Here is a 14670-nt window from a genome sequence, read left to right on the forward strand (position 1 = left end):
CTGACTCAAAAAAACTTAAAAATAATTATAATCTTTATTTTGTTCCTACATCCACATCCCCAAATGCTGGAGTTATTCATGTGCACATTTATACCCAGTTCTGTTGTCATGCCTTTTAAACTCCTTTAATGTGTAGTCATCGTTGTTCAATTTATGATAGATTTTGTCTGATATATGTTCAGCTTCCATTCACATTGCACACTGTAGGCAGGAAGACAGTGCAAAGCATGCTACGGTGTTAGTTTGATACCCTCAGATGCTCCTTCTGGCCTTCAGTTCCAGCACCATCCGCGTGAACTCTGATCTCGTGGTGAAAAGGGATCAACCAATCTTCCTTCTTTTTCCCTTTTTGCTTTTTTGAAACAAGGTCTCATTCTGTAGTCTTGACTGGTCTTGAACTCAGTATATGGCCAGTGATCTTCCTGCCTTAGCCTCCCAAATCCTGAGATCACTGGCATAAGCATTCACTACATACAGCTCAACCACATTTCTTTGCTGTGAGGTTTCTACTCTACCCTTGTGCTTTGGCTTGGATATAGTTTAAATGAGTTGCCCAAAAGACCCACATATTGGAGGCTTGGTCCCAGGGTGGAAGTATTCAGATGCAGCAGACAGCAGAGTTTATAAAAGTTAAGACCTAGACATTTGTAGGCTCACTCTAGTACTCCCATACTTAGGAGGTGCTGTGTGTGCATGCCATGAGTTCAAAGCCAGGTTGGGCTACATAGTCGGTTCCAGATCAGGTTGGGATACAGAATAAGACATTGTTTTTAAGAAAGAAGGAAGAGAGAGAGAGAGAGAGAGAGAGAGAGAGAGAGAGAGAGAGAGAGAGAGAAAAGAAAGGTAAAAGGCTAAGTCCAGGGTGGCTCACACATAATCCCAACATCCAGGACACTGAGGCAGGAGGATCCTAAGTCCAGCATAGCCTGGGTCACATAGAAGGTTTGAATCTAGTCTAGACTACATAGGGAGGCCCTGTCTCAAAAAAAAAAAAAAGCATGGGGTCAAACTCAGGTCGTCAGGCCCAGTGCCAGTTTTCTATTTGTTTTCTTTTTCATGTCTACTTATTTAGTGTGTGTGTGATTATGCATGCATGTGGAGTTCAGAGGGCAACTTTTAGAAGCTGGTTTTCCCCCTGAACCATTTGAGTTCTAGAGATTAAATTCAGGTCATCAGGCTTACTGGCAAGTGTTTTTCAATGCTGAGCCCCGTCTCACCTGCCCTAGAAGGAGATTTGTAAGTCAACTGGGAGTGGATCCTCAGAAGGGATTGTGGAACTCCTGATGTGGGATGGCCCTCTGTATGCTGTGAATATGTTTTATTACCATTAGTTAGTAAGGAAGCTACTTTGGCCTATGGCAGGGCAGAATAGAGCAAAGCAGGAAATCCAAGCAGAGATAGAGGAGAAAAGAAGGTGGAGTCAGGGAGACACCATGTAGCTGCTGAAGGAGAGAGATGCCAGAATCTTACCGGTAAGCCACAGCCTCGTGGCAATACACAGATTAATAGAAAATTAATTTATAATTTAAAATAATTTATAATTTAATTTAATTTAATTATATCTTAATTAGTTTAAGATATAAGATCTGGGTAGTAATATGCCTAAGCCATTGGCCAAGCAGTGTTGTAATTAATATAGTTTCTGTGTGATTATTCGGGTCTAGGTAGCTGGGAAATGAAGGCACAGTTTCCATTTACAGACCTCCAGCCTCTCTCTAGTGTCCATTTTCTAGAGGTCATTTCTCTTTCTCACACATACTTTTAGTATTGCTGCCTACCGTGGTGTGACTCAGCCAGCAGTTGGGGGGGGCCTCACCAGAACCAGCACAATGCTGCCTGGAGTTCCAGCCTCCAAAGGAAGAATGGGATGGTGGGAATTTGTTCAAATATCTGTTTGCAGTTTGGCATAGTGGTACACTCCTCTACTCCCACGGAGCAAGTTTCAAATACAATATTTTGAATGTATGTTCTCAGTCTTGAGGAAGAAAAAAGAAAACATAAAACAAATATGGAACTCTAATTCATAACCATTTCCTCAGGCTCCTGAATTGAGGACAATTCTGAAGCTACTTTTTATATTTCTAGGAAATTAGAAGTATATTGGGAAGATGGAAACCAGGTTTCTTTTGGTTTTTCAAGACAGGTTACTTTGTGTAGTCCTGGCTGTCCTGGAACTCACTCTGTAGGTCAGGCTGGCCTCAAACTCACAGATATCATCTGCCTCTGCCTCCTGAGTGCTGACATTAAAGGAGTGGGCTATCATGCCTGGCTTGGAAACCAGGTTACCAATATAGAGAGGTAGAAGGATGAAACAAATCTGGCAACATTAGTTAGAACTGGAGATAGTGGGGTCTGGAGGGATGGCTTAGTGGTTACGAGCACTGACTGTTCTTCACTGGTCACCGGCCCCTACATGATAGCTCACAACTGTCTGTAAATCCAGTTCTAGGGGATCTGGCATCCTCACCAATACACATAAAATTTTTAAAAAAAAGTCTTTTAAGAGCTGGCGAGATGGTTCAGTGGCTAAGAGCACTGACTGCTCTTCCAGAGGACTGGGGTGGGTTCAATTCCCAGCACCCACATGGCAGCTTAGAGCTGTCTGTAACTCCAGTTCCTGAGAACCTGACATCATTATACCAATGTACATGAAATAAGGTTAAATAAAGTTTTTTTTAAGTCTTTTAAAAATAGCTAGGCAGCGTGGGCACTGCCTTTAATCCTAGAACTCCACTCAGGAGGCAGAGGCAGGTGGATCTCTGTAAGTTTGAGGCCAGCCTGCTCCACAGAGTGAGTTCCCAAACAGCCAGAACTACACAGAGTAACCTTAGCTCAGAAAACAAAAAACAAAAACAAAAAACTGGAAGTATCAGTGTAAACTCATGACACAGCATACTTGCCCATTTCCCATCCCCACCTCTAAGAGGGCCTACTATAATTTTAGTACTGATGAATAAACTATCATTCAGATTTTGCCTTCTAAATACATTTCACATTGGGTACTTAAAAAAAAAAACCCAAGTAAATAACAAATCACGAAGGTCTAGAAGTTCCTATTTTCTTTAGTATAATGAGTAGTCAAGGCCACCTCACTTTATAATGACATTTGTTTGGAGCACAGCTCTGGAGGCTGGAACTCCTGGCAGCACTGTGTTGGCTCTGATGAGGGCCTTCAGCCCTTGGTCTCTTCACACCCTGGTAGGTAGTCACACTAAAAGCACGCATGAGAGGGAGAAATAACGAACTGTTTCCCAGCAATGCCACAGGCTGGAGGCTGTGGCTCAGTGTGGCACTCACCTCGTGTGCACAGGTCATAGGTTTGGTCTTTAGCCCCTCTCAGGGTTTCTCTGTGTAGCTCTGGCTGCTCTGGAACTCAGAGATCCTCCTGCCTCAGCCTCCCAAGTGCTGGGATTAAAGGAATGCTCTGCCACTGCCTAGCTGTATTTTCTCTAAGGGGGCAGATCATCAGGTAAGCAAAAAAGCATTTGTTAGTAATACCAGAGTCCTTTCAGTCCCCACTAGACGAGTGTGGACAGACCTGCTTTATACAGTGTCTCCAATAGAGGGAGCTGTGCTACTTTCACATTTTTTTACTATGCTAAACAATAAATGGTATATACAGAAAACAGAATTTATCATTTTAATTATATAATTCAGTAGTATTAAGCATATGTAAGTCTTAAATATATGATTATGCAAAAATAACCACCACCCATTTCCAGACCTTTATACAACATCCCAAATAGAAAATGTATTCATTCAAAAGTAACTCCAGGCCAGGCAGTGGTGGTGCACTCCCAGCACTTGGGAGGCAGAGTCAGGAAGATCTCTGTGAGTTCAAGGCCAGCCTGGTCTACAAGAGCCAGGATAGGCTCCAAAGCCACAGAGAAATCCTGTCTTGAAAAACCAAAAAAAAAAAAAAAAAGTAACTCCAGGGTTGGGCATAGTGGTGCACACTCTTGAGCTCGAGGCCAGCCTGGTTTACAAAGCAAGTTTCAGGACAGCCAGTGCTGTCATATAGAGAAACCCTGTCTCGAAACAAACAACAATAACAACAACAACAAAGTCATTCTAGGGCCGAAGAGGTGGTTCAGCAGCTAAGAACATTCACTGCTCTTCCGGGAGACTCCAGTTATTTCCTCATAATTATCTTTAACTTTAGTTCTAGGAGAACCAGTTTTTTTTTTGGGGGGGGGGGCATTTTTTTAGACAGGGATTCTCTGGGTAGCTTTGGAGTCTGTCCTGGAACTCACTCTGTAAACCAGACTGGCCTCAAATTCACAGAGATCCACCTGCCTCTGCATCTCAAGTGCTAGGATTAAAGGTCTGCACCACCATCACCCGGCCAAGTGATAAAAAAATTTAAGAGTAGGTGTGTTTGTTCAACACCTTTAATCCCATTATTCTGGAGACAGACAGGCAGATCCCTGTGAATTCAAGGCCAGCCTGGTGTACAAAGATTGTTCCAGGCCAAACAGGGATATATAGAGAGGGACCTGTCTCAAAAACAAAAATCTTAATAAGAAAAAAATAACACCAGGGCCAGCAATATTGCTCAGCAGGTAAAGATGCCTGCTGTTAAATCTGACAATCTGAGTTCAGTCTCCAGGACCCACACGGCAGCAATGAATAAATGAAAATAAAAAGGTAATCAACACACTCTGCCCCCCACCCCCGCCCTCAGAGCATCTAGCTACAATCACTCATGAGCAGGACCATGCAGATACGTGCCTGCCTTATGTCAGTCATAAAGACGTTTAAAGAGTCTTGCACTTCACAGCATATGTCAAGTTTACTTTGAACAATTGAATACAGGTGGAATAACGTCATTAAAGAGTATTTGTACCACTTCTGCCTTCTTGCTGCAGTGAAAGATGATGCTATAACTATTTAAATACAAGTTCTTGTCTTATTTTTGTTCCAGGTTCTCACCGTGTGGCCCTGGCTGTCCTGGAACACATTCTGTAGACCAGGCTGGCCTAGAATGAATAGAGCCACCTGCCCTTGCCTCCCCAGTGTGTGGCACCACGACCAGTCTGCATGCAAGTTTTTGTCAGGACATATTTTTCTTTATCAATTTGGGTTTTTTTGAGGGGGACTAGACAGGGCCTTATTACCTAGTTCTGACTTGCCTTAAACTCATAGCAATCCTCCTGCCTCAGCCTACCAAGTTCTAGGATTAGAGTGTGTAATATTACATTTTGCTATCTTTCATTTTTTATATCTGAGAGAATTATTAGCTCCATGATAATTACTATTTATTTTGTTATTTATTTATTTATTTGTTTGTTAGTTTTTCAAGACAGGGTTTCTCTGTGTATCCCTGGCTATCCTGGAACTTGTTCTGTAGACCAGGCTGGCCTTGAACTCACAGAGATCCATCTGCCTCTGCCTCCTGAGGACTGCACCACCACCACCAGTTGCTTTTGTGTTTCTTTGTTTCTTTTTTTTTTTTTTTTTTTTTTTTTTTTCGAGACAGGGTTTCTCTGCAGCTTTAGAGCCTGTCCTGGAACTAGCTCTTGTAGACCAGGCTGGTCTCAAACTCACAGAGATCCGCCTGCCTCTGCCTCCCGAGTGCTGGGATTAAAGGCGTGCGCCACCACCGCCCGGCTGCTTTTGTGTTTCTTATAGTAGCTATTCCAGTAGGTGAGAATTGTATCATTCTCCCCCCTCAGGGTGAGCATCAAACCCAGGGTCATGTACATACTGGGCACTTGAGTGTTCTCCTCCTGAGCCACCTCCCCAGCCTGTGATCTACTATGCTTTGTTTTTATTTTAAGGTGCATTTATTTTACATTATGAGCGTTTTTCCTACATGCATGTCTATGTACCATGTGTGTGCCTGGTGCCCTTGGAGGTCAGAAGCATTTAATCCTAACGTCTAGGAACCAAATATGGGTGATGGAGGAAACTTGGGTCCCTTGGGAGAGCAGCAAGTATTCTAAACCGCTGAGCCATCTCTTCAGTCCCTACCATAAAAGTTTTGATGGGCAGTCCCCAGTAACTAATGAAATGGAACATACTACACGTGGTGATTGAAGATTTTCTTATCTTCTTTGGAGAAAATATTCAAGTCCCTTGTCCTCACTTGTGCGAGGTGTGCCAGAGACTGAGCCCAGGGCCTGTGCAAGCTTGTGCTCACTATTGAGAATGAGCCCAGGGCCTGTGCAAGCTTGTGCTCACTATTGAGACTGAGCCCAGGGCCGTGCAAGCTTGTGCTCACTATTGAGACTGAGCCCAGGGCCGTGCAAGCATGTGATCACTATTGAGACTGAGCCCAGGGCCATGCAAGCTTGTGCTCACTATTGAACTACGTCCCAGGACCTCTTTGTCATTTTCTTTCTACAAAGAAAAAGGAGGGATTGGTGGGATGGCTTGCTTTGTTCCAAGCCTCATCACCTGAGTTTGAGCCCTAGGACCCTTATGGTAGGTGGAGAGAGCCAAGGACATACATTGTCCTCTGACCGCCACACAAGCACTGTAGCACACACACGCACACACGCGCACACCCACACAATACAAATACACAGTACTAATAATAAAATTTGTTTTAAATGTAATACATCACCTTCTCCAGTCCTACTTGGATCGATCATAACATCATGGAGGAGGCAGGTAGCTGTCCCTCAGCCTGCCTCTGTTGCTCCCAGCTGCCATGGCCCACACCCACACTGGCCCCAAGTGATGGCTTCTCCCCCAGCCTTCCAACAGCCTCCAACATGGTTTTTCAATTTACATTTGAAAAATTATGTCATGCAGTACAGCAGTTTGAAAAGTCTTGCTCAAAATGTCATGTCCACCCAGACATGCAGTCTGGTTTGAGATAACAGGCTTTGCAGATATAATTAAGAAAATATATATATATGTATGTATATAAACATACATAATTAAGGGTCTTGAGAAGACGTCATGAATTTAGGTCAGACCTTAAACCCAGTGACTTTACAAAAACGTCTTTAGAGAAGTAGAGGGGAGACTGGAGAACCAGCTCGGCCAGGAAACTGCTGGCCGTGCAAGCTTGCGGACCTGAGTTCAATCCTCAAAACCCATGCGAAAAGCAAAAAGCCAGACATGGTGGTGCCGCTTGCAGTTTCAGCAAGTGGGTCCCTGGGGCTTAATCACCAGCCAGTTTAGCCTAATCAGCAAGCTTCAGATTCCAGTGAGAGACCTGTCTGGAAAAACAAGGAGGGTAGGCAATGTGGCTCAGTGGGTAAGGACAACTGCTAACAAATATGACCTGAGTTCAGTTTCAGGGACCCAAGTAGTGGAAGGGAGGAACTTACTCCTACAAATTGTCCTCTGACCTCCCTGTGTCTATACATACAAAATAAGTATAAATTTTTTTAAAAGCCACAAGGTGGCAGCACCCAGAAAGTAGAGACAGGCAGATCTCTGAGTTCAAGCCCAGCCTGATCTACAGAGGGAGTTCCAGGAGAACAAAGGCTACACAGAGAAACCCTGTCTGGGGGGAGGGGAGGGAAGGTCCTAGTCAACATGGTGGCACAGGCACACACCATTTTGTCCCAGATTTGGGAGACAGAGGCAGGTGGCTCTCTGTGAGTTCAAGACCATCCTGATCTACAGAGGAGAGCTCAAGGACAGCTAGGGCTACACAGAGAAATCCTGCTTTGAGCCGGGCAGTGGTGGCACACGCATTTTAATCCCAGCACTTGGGAGGCAGAGGCAGGCGGATCTCTGTGAGTTTGAGGCCAGTCTGGTCTACAGAGTGAGTTCCAGGTCAGGCTCCAAAGCTACAGAGAAACCCTGTCTCGAAAAACCAGAAAAAAAAAAAAATCCTGCTTTGAAAAAAATAAATAAATAAAAATAAAAAATAAAAGATGACACTGGGTTGCACTGAGAACAGTTCTACAGCAGCGGAAACCGGTAACTGCTGAGCCTTGCTCCCACCCCTTCCAAGGTTGTAACCTGTTGGGTGCAGCGCTGTTTGGGGCAGGCTGGCCTTGGCCCCTTCACTAGAAGCAGACTGATTTTCACAGAGCATTGACCACTGGCTCCTGCGGTTTAGAATCCAGTGTGGCTGCCCTTGGGGATCTCTCTGAGGTCCACACCTGGGATTGGTCACGGACGACTTTGCCTCCCAGGGCCTATCTCCAGGAAATATCCTCTAGCCTGATCTTCCTAGGATGTCCAAGTGCCCCCACCCCCGCCGCCCCCAAACCTTCAGAATCCCTGCTGAGAAGAGTGTGCCTGCCCAGCCACGCAGCTCCTCCTCCTGCGTTCGCCGGAAGCCCAGGTCCCAAAGCGCCTCCCTGTCACCACCCCAAGGAGGACTCAAGGACAAGGGCGAACGAAGCAGGGTCGCTCAAAGCTCCGCAGCCGACCTGGGCGGGCGCTCGGAACAAAGGCACAGCGATTCCAACTGCCTGTGAGCCGCCAGCGAAGGGAAGCATCAAGCGGCAGGTTCCAGAGTCCCTCACCATCGCTGGTATTGTTTCTTGAGATTGATTGCCCCGGCTGCCCTGGTGCTCATTAGAAAAACAGACTGGCCTCTCAGTCCTCCTCCCTTGTCCTCCCAAGAGCCAGAATTACAGGCATGAGACATTGTACCAGAGGAACACTGACAGCCATACTGCAAAGGAGGAAAAAATAAAAATACGGGGAGAGGAAGTAAAATACTGTAACCTTGATTTTTCCATGCAAACATATTGGTAATATTACTTCTTTTTTGTTTTTACTTTTGGGGTTTTGTTTTTAGACAAGGTCTCATTAAGCCAAGGGTGTTAATGCTTTACCACTACACTGTATCCCCATCCTTTATGTTTTCTGAGCCAAAATTTCATGCAGCCCAGACTGTTCTCCAACTTGCTATGTTGTGGAAGGGGGGCCGGTCATCCTTTCTCAATCTACTAAATGCTGAGATTACTGACACACATCTGTTAGGTGCCAAGGAGATTCAGGACAAAAGACTAACTGAGGTGCCTATTAACATCAAAGTGGATGCTGGCTGCTAATCGCCCTCTCATCTGGCTCCTGCACTTCTTACCTCACCCCGCTACCCCAAATGTCTCCAGCCCTGACCTTCTCCCGTTCCCCCATTGTCTCATTCCTACATAGCCCAGCCATTTTGCACAGGCGCTCTTGACCTCTGGGTTCTTCTCCCTCTCCTGGTCTCCTCTCTTGTCCCTCACTCTTATCTTCAGCTCTGCCACCTCCCTCCGCCCCCATCTCATGGCCTGGTTCAGTCTGGACCCTTCCAGATGCCTCTGGCTGTATTCTCCCTCCTAACTACAAAAGAAACCTTCTCCTCAGCCATACCTAGGAATGGTCAGGATAAGAAGGATTCGGAAGGATGGTCTTGTTAGAGGAAGGGGGTGGCCTTTGAGGTTTCAAAAGCCCACACCATGCCCAGTTCTCCCCCCCCCTCTCTGCCTGTGGATCAGGATGTAGCTCTCATCTCTACTGCTCCAGCACCTGCCTGCTACCATACTCCCAGCCATGATGCTAATGAACTAAACCTCTGAAGCAGTAAGTCCCCAGTTAATGCTTTCTTTTGTAAGAATTGTCTTGGTTATGGTGTCTCTCCACAGCAACAGAACACTGACTAAGCCCCTGTTGAACAACTGTAATTACCCACTTGCGAGGGTAGAAGCAGAAGGTTCAGGAGTTCAAAGTCAGCCTTAGCTACAGCAGGAGTTTGAAGCTGGCTTAGGACAGATGAGACCCTAACTCAAGAAAACAAACAAAAAACTAAAGGAATATAATATATTAGTTAGGTATAGTCTTTTCTTGTTTTTAAGGCACTCCTGTGTCAAACAGGCTTCTTTATCAACAGAGGCCCAGGGAGGGAAGGTGCTAAGGTCTTCAGTCCAAGCAGGCTCAGTTGACCCCATGGCTTTGACTCGAGCTCCACCTCCCCTGAGCCGTGCTTCAAGGCTGTTGAAACTTTCTATGGCCTAGCTCCTGGGCAAGGTTAGGCTTCTCTTCTGGACACCAGCACCACATGGTACATTTGTGGTTTATTTCTGTCCAGAGGTCTCAACACTCCTCTGACTGTCAGGGTTGGGGAAGCATCACACTTAGCCCCCCATGGGGAATTCTTCCTTGTTCTGTCTCCAGGCAAGGCCCCAGATCCCTGCCCGTATGTGTGTCAATAAGGGCTGGGAGGGGGGCATAACCCTAGCAACTTGTGAGGTGGAGTCAGGAAGACCACAAACGCAAGGACAGTACGGGTGGCTTAGGCAGACCCTATTAAAACAACAAAGAGAAAACTAAAAGACAACAAAGCCCACGGAGGGTGAAGCTCAGCAGCAGAACGTTTGCCTGACACACACAGCCCTCTCACCCAGCTGCATGCGTTGCTGTGGGCAGCTGGGAGCCCAAGACAGGCATCTCCAGAGAAGGAAACAGTTAAGAGCAATATGGTCCTGCACAGTGCGCCTTGAAGTGGACACAGAAGAGAATGTAACTGAACCCCAGCCCCTGAGACGGAATCTTCTACGTGAACTCGATGAACAACACCCGGATGCCGCTCCCAGGCCCCAGGTGATAACTGCTGTCGTCGCCTCCGTCCCTGGTCTTCTGATTCACAGGCTGTCCACAGCCTCTCTAGGATCCTGTGATCCGGTCCAAGCCCGGTCTTTGGGCCTCTGCGAGTCGTCACCCTCTTTATACCTTTACACCGCAAGGGACAGGGTGAGCTCCCTCCCTGAGCACCTTTGAAGCCAGACACCGGCCTCACCCCGCAGCCCCCTAGACTATCTGCAGCGTGCACCTTGATGCTGCCCTCCCTGGCCCAGCTCTCGCTTCTTTCAAGGACCTTTCCAGGCTTTGTGGCTTTGCGCTCTGGACTCCAAGGCCACGACTCTCCTGACAAAGAGAGCCGGTCACTCTAGAGGTTACCATGAGGATCAGGAAGAGCTGCGGAGCTCACCGCATCCAGGCCATTTAAACAGTCAACACAGGGACCTCTTAAATCCTCTGTGTTGAGGGGGTTCTTCAGCTTCATTCTGGCTGGTCTTGGCACTAACCCTGTGCTCTAGACCTTCGCCTTCATCTTTTGCCCGCATCTGATTCCGTGCTCAGCCTTAAGAAGGCTCCTTGGGGAGTTTGTCTGTTACCCAGAAGCCAGGAGCAGTTGGTTGAACGTTTATTTCAGAGCCAGGGAAAAAGAAAAGCTAGTATACTTTAGAGCCAAGCTCAGAGCAGACCCACATCACATGCCTTTGGAGAAAGCACGTTGCTTTAACAAATCATTTCTGGGAGAGGGTAATAGGCAGGAAAAGCAGCCATTGGAGTTTTATTTTCAGCTACTGATGACAGTAACCACTGCAACTGAGCAGAGTTTGCCTCTTGTCAAGGTGAGAGTAAGGTGCCCAAAAGGGTTCAGCCAGAAGGAATCATCCCCAGGGTGGGTCCTACTGATTGAAGGTGCTTTATCAGGAGAGGGCAGCCAGGGAGAATGGCCCTCCAGGTAGACTCCCGTGGGATAGCACATTGTCAGGAGGACGCAGGGGTTGGACTGGGCAGGTTGAATCTGGAGAAGGTTATCCACCAAGGGGAGGCCCAGATGAAATGTGTGAAAATCATACCTTCCTTGGAGAAGTGGCAGCACGGCACGGGCCTCTGTATGGGTGAGGGCAGGGACAGCTCCAGTGTGCCATGCATGATATTTAGGGCCGAAGGCAGGGAGGGGGTGGCAGAGTAGGTTGAAGGCTAGACTGTTTTTTCTCTACAACCACCCCAGGGTTACCCAGCCCCCTACCATGCTGTCTCCCACCCAAGGCTTGACCTACCTTTGGTTTTCAGGACCCATGTGTGCCCAGGGCTCTGCCAGAGCGTTAAAGTGGGAGTCGGGAGCCTGAAGAGGAAGCCATCTGGAGACAAGAAGTGATCACAGAGAGTGTTATCTGATGACCCAGAGATAAAAGGGTTGGGGGGGAGGACAAGCCTGGGGTGCTCGGTGTGGACACTCAGAGGGCCTTGAACCCTTCCAGAGCACAGTCTGTATTCCAAGGTGGGAGAGAAACAAGAAACAGAAGCTGAAGAAGGATGCCAAAGGTGCAGTGACCAGTGTGCAGGCCATGGAGCTTGACAGGAACAAGACAGCAACTGGCTTCCAATCAGCTCACTGGCAGCTGGAAAGCCTGTGGAAACACTCGCCCCTCCCCCACCCTGTGGCTCTGTAATGATTCTCACAGAGGAGACAGCTGAAGGGCAAGGGCTGGGCTTTGATGATTACCCAGACCACTCTGGTTTAGCAGGGTGAGCCCAGGCAGGACTGGGGAGCTAGGAGGAGTTATAGTGCCAGCCACGGTGTAAGAGGCCTGAGTTTGTAAGTAAGCACTGTCAAGCTGTTTCAACACCCCCTGCCTCTACTTTTGGAATACTAGAATTATTTCTGTTTGGGGTGTGTGTGTTTGAAACAGAATCCCACATAGTTCAGGCTGGCAATATACCCACTATGCAGATGAGGCTGGCTTTGAAGTCTTTGAAGCCCTTGCCTCCTTCTCCCAAGTGTTGGGATTACTCCACCCATTTTGTTTTGTAGAGAAAAGGTCTCATTGTACAACCTAGGCTATTCTCAATTCTCACAGTCTTCCTGCCTCATAGGGAGTCCAGGGCCAGCCTGACCCCACCCCCACCCAGAGTATGAGGATTACAGGCATGTGTCACCACACCCTGCTTTTTAAAGCTTTATTATTTATTAATAATTTGAGTCTCACTTTGTAGCCCCTCTGGCCTGGAACTCACTATATGGACCAGGCCAGCATCGTCACACCTAGCCCTGCTATTATTTTTTTTAAAGATTTCTTTATTTGTTATGTATACAGTATTCTGCCTGCATGTGTACCTGCACCCCAGAAGAAGGCACCAGATCTTATAGATAATTGTGAGCTACCATGTGGTTGCTGGGAATTGAACACAGGACCTCTGAAAGAAGAGTCAGTGCTCTTAACCGCTGAGCCATCTCTCCAGCACCCCCCACCCCGCTATTCTTTTTTAAAGATTTAGTTATGTATTATGTATACAGTGTTCTGCTACATGCCAGAAGAGGGCACCAGATCTCATTATAGATGGTTGTGAGCCACCATGTGGTTGCTGGGGATTGAACTCAGAACCTCTGGAAGAGCAGATAGTACTGATAACCTCTGAGCCATTGCTTCAGCCCCAGCCTTGCTATTTTTGATAAATAAATTGTTTGTTTTTGTTTTTGAGACAGGGTTTCTTTGTGTAACAGTCCTAGCTGTTCTGGAACTAGCTCTGTAGACCAACTCACAGAGATCCACCTGCCTCTTCCTCCTGAGCACTGAGATTAAAGGTGTGTGCCACCACTGTCTGGCAGTTACATAGTTTCTATTCGGCAACCTTCTCCATACATCTGGTAGGTGGGTGAGAAGGTTGATCCAGTGTGAACCAAATTCAGGAGCGTGTTTGTATTGGTTAAATTTCCACTGCTGTGATAAAACACCATGACCAAGGCAGCTTGTAGAAGTAAGTTGATTTGGGCTTAAGCTTCCAGAATAAGAGTTTGCCACAGCAGGGAATCATGGCAGCAGACAGCAGGCATAGCAGCAGGAACGGGAAACAGTGCTCACATCTTGACCATGAGGACTAAGGAGAGAGAGCAACTGGAAATGCCAGCAATTTTTAACCTCTCAAAGCCTCCCTCGCGTGGCTTACTTTCTCCAACATGGCCATACATCCTAACTTTCCCCAAACAATGCCAGCAAGTGGGGACCAAGCTGAGCCTACAGAGGACGTGCTCATTCAAACCATTACAATGTGCAATAAGGCAAACTGTGTTTTCTAAGTGAACTTTTGTGGAAATCCCCTGTTTACCATTTTATGCCTATACATAAGCGGGTATGCATATGACTAAAATCAGCTGCATTATGGGAAAGGGCCTGCACAGTGAGCAAAGGCTGCCAGTCAAAATAGAGAAGCACCCAAACCACACACCCTGGTAACTGGTGAACCTCACAGAGGAAAGCTCCACTCGGGTGACCTGCCGTCACACTGTAGTGTACAGGTGACCTGCCGTCACACTCTGTAGTGCATCTGGCCTGTTCTTGGCTTTGAATAAAGTTTCATTGCCACTTTTACAAATCTGTGTCTTTATTTCAATTCCCTGAAAAAGGATCAAGAGCCTGGAAAGAGCTGGTCCAGATCCTGACCACTAGTAAACCTTGGGATGCGGAGGCAGGAGGTCTGCTATGAGTTCAAGAGTAACATAGTGAAATGCTATTAAAAAATAAAATAAAATGAAGCCGGGTGGTGGTGGCACAGCCTTTAATCCCAGCACTCGGGAGGCAGAGGCAGGCGGATCTCTGTGAGCTTGAGACCAGCCTGGTCTACAAGAGCTAGTTCCAGGACAGGCTCTAAAGCTGCAGAGAAACCTTGTCTTAAAAAACCGATAAAGTAAATAAATAAACAAAAATAAAAAATAAAATGTACATATATATTATTTTCTCCTAAAATGGCTACCTATTGTAGTCAACTTTGGCTTTGAAATCTTAGTCCTCCGATCTCTGAGATTACAGTTATGTGTTACCATGTGTGTTTTTACGTGTTAATTTTTTAAAAATACAAGATCTTTATTGGTTCTGTGCTTTGAAAATAGCTTCCACAGTATTTATTTAATTCTTATGTGTTCAAGTGTTTTGCCTGCATGTATGTTTGTGGAGCACCTGGTACTCAGGGAGGCCATAA

This window comes from Arvicola amphibius, chromosome 4, assembly GCF_903992535.2.
Source record: "Arvicola amphibius chromosome 4, mArvAmp1.2, whole genome shotgun sequence".
Taxonomy (NCBI): Eukaryota; Metazoa; Chordata; class Mammalia; order Rodentia; family Cricetidae; genus Arvicola; species Arvicola amphibius.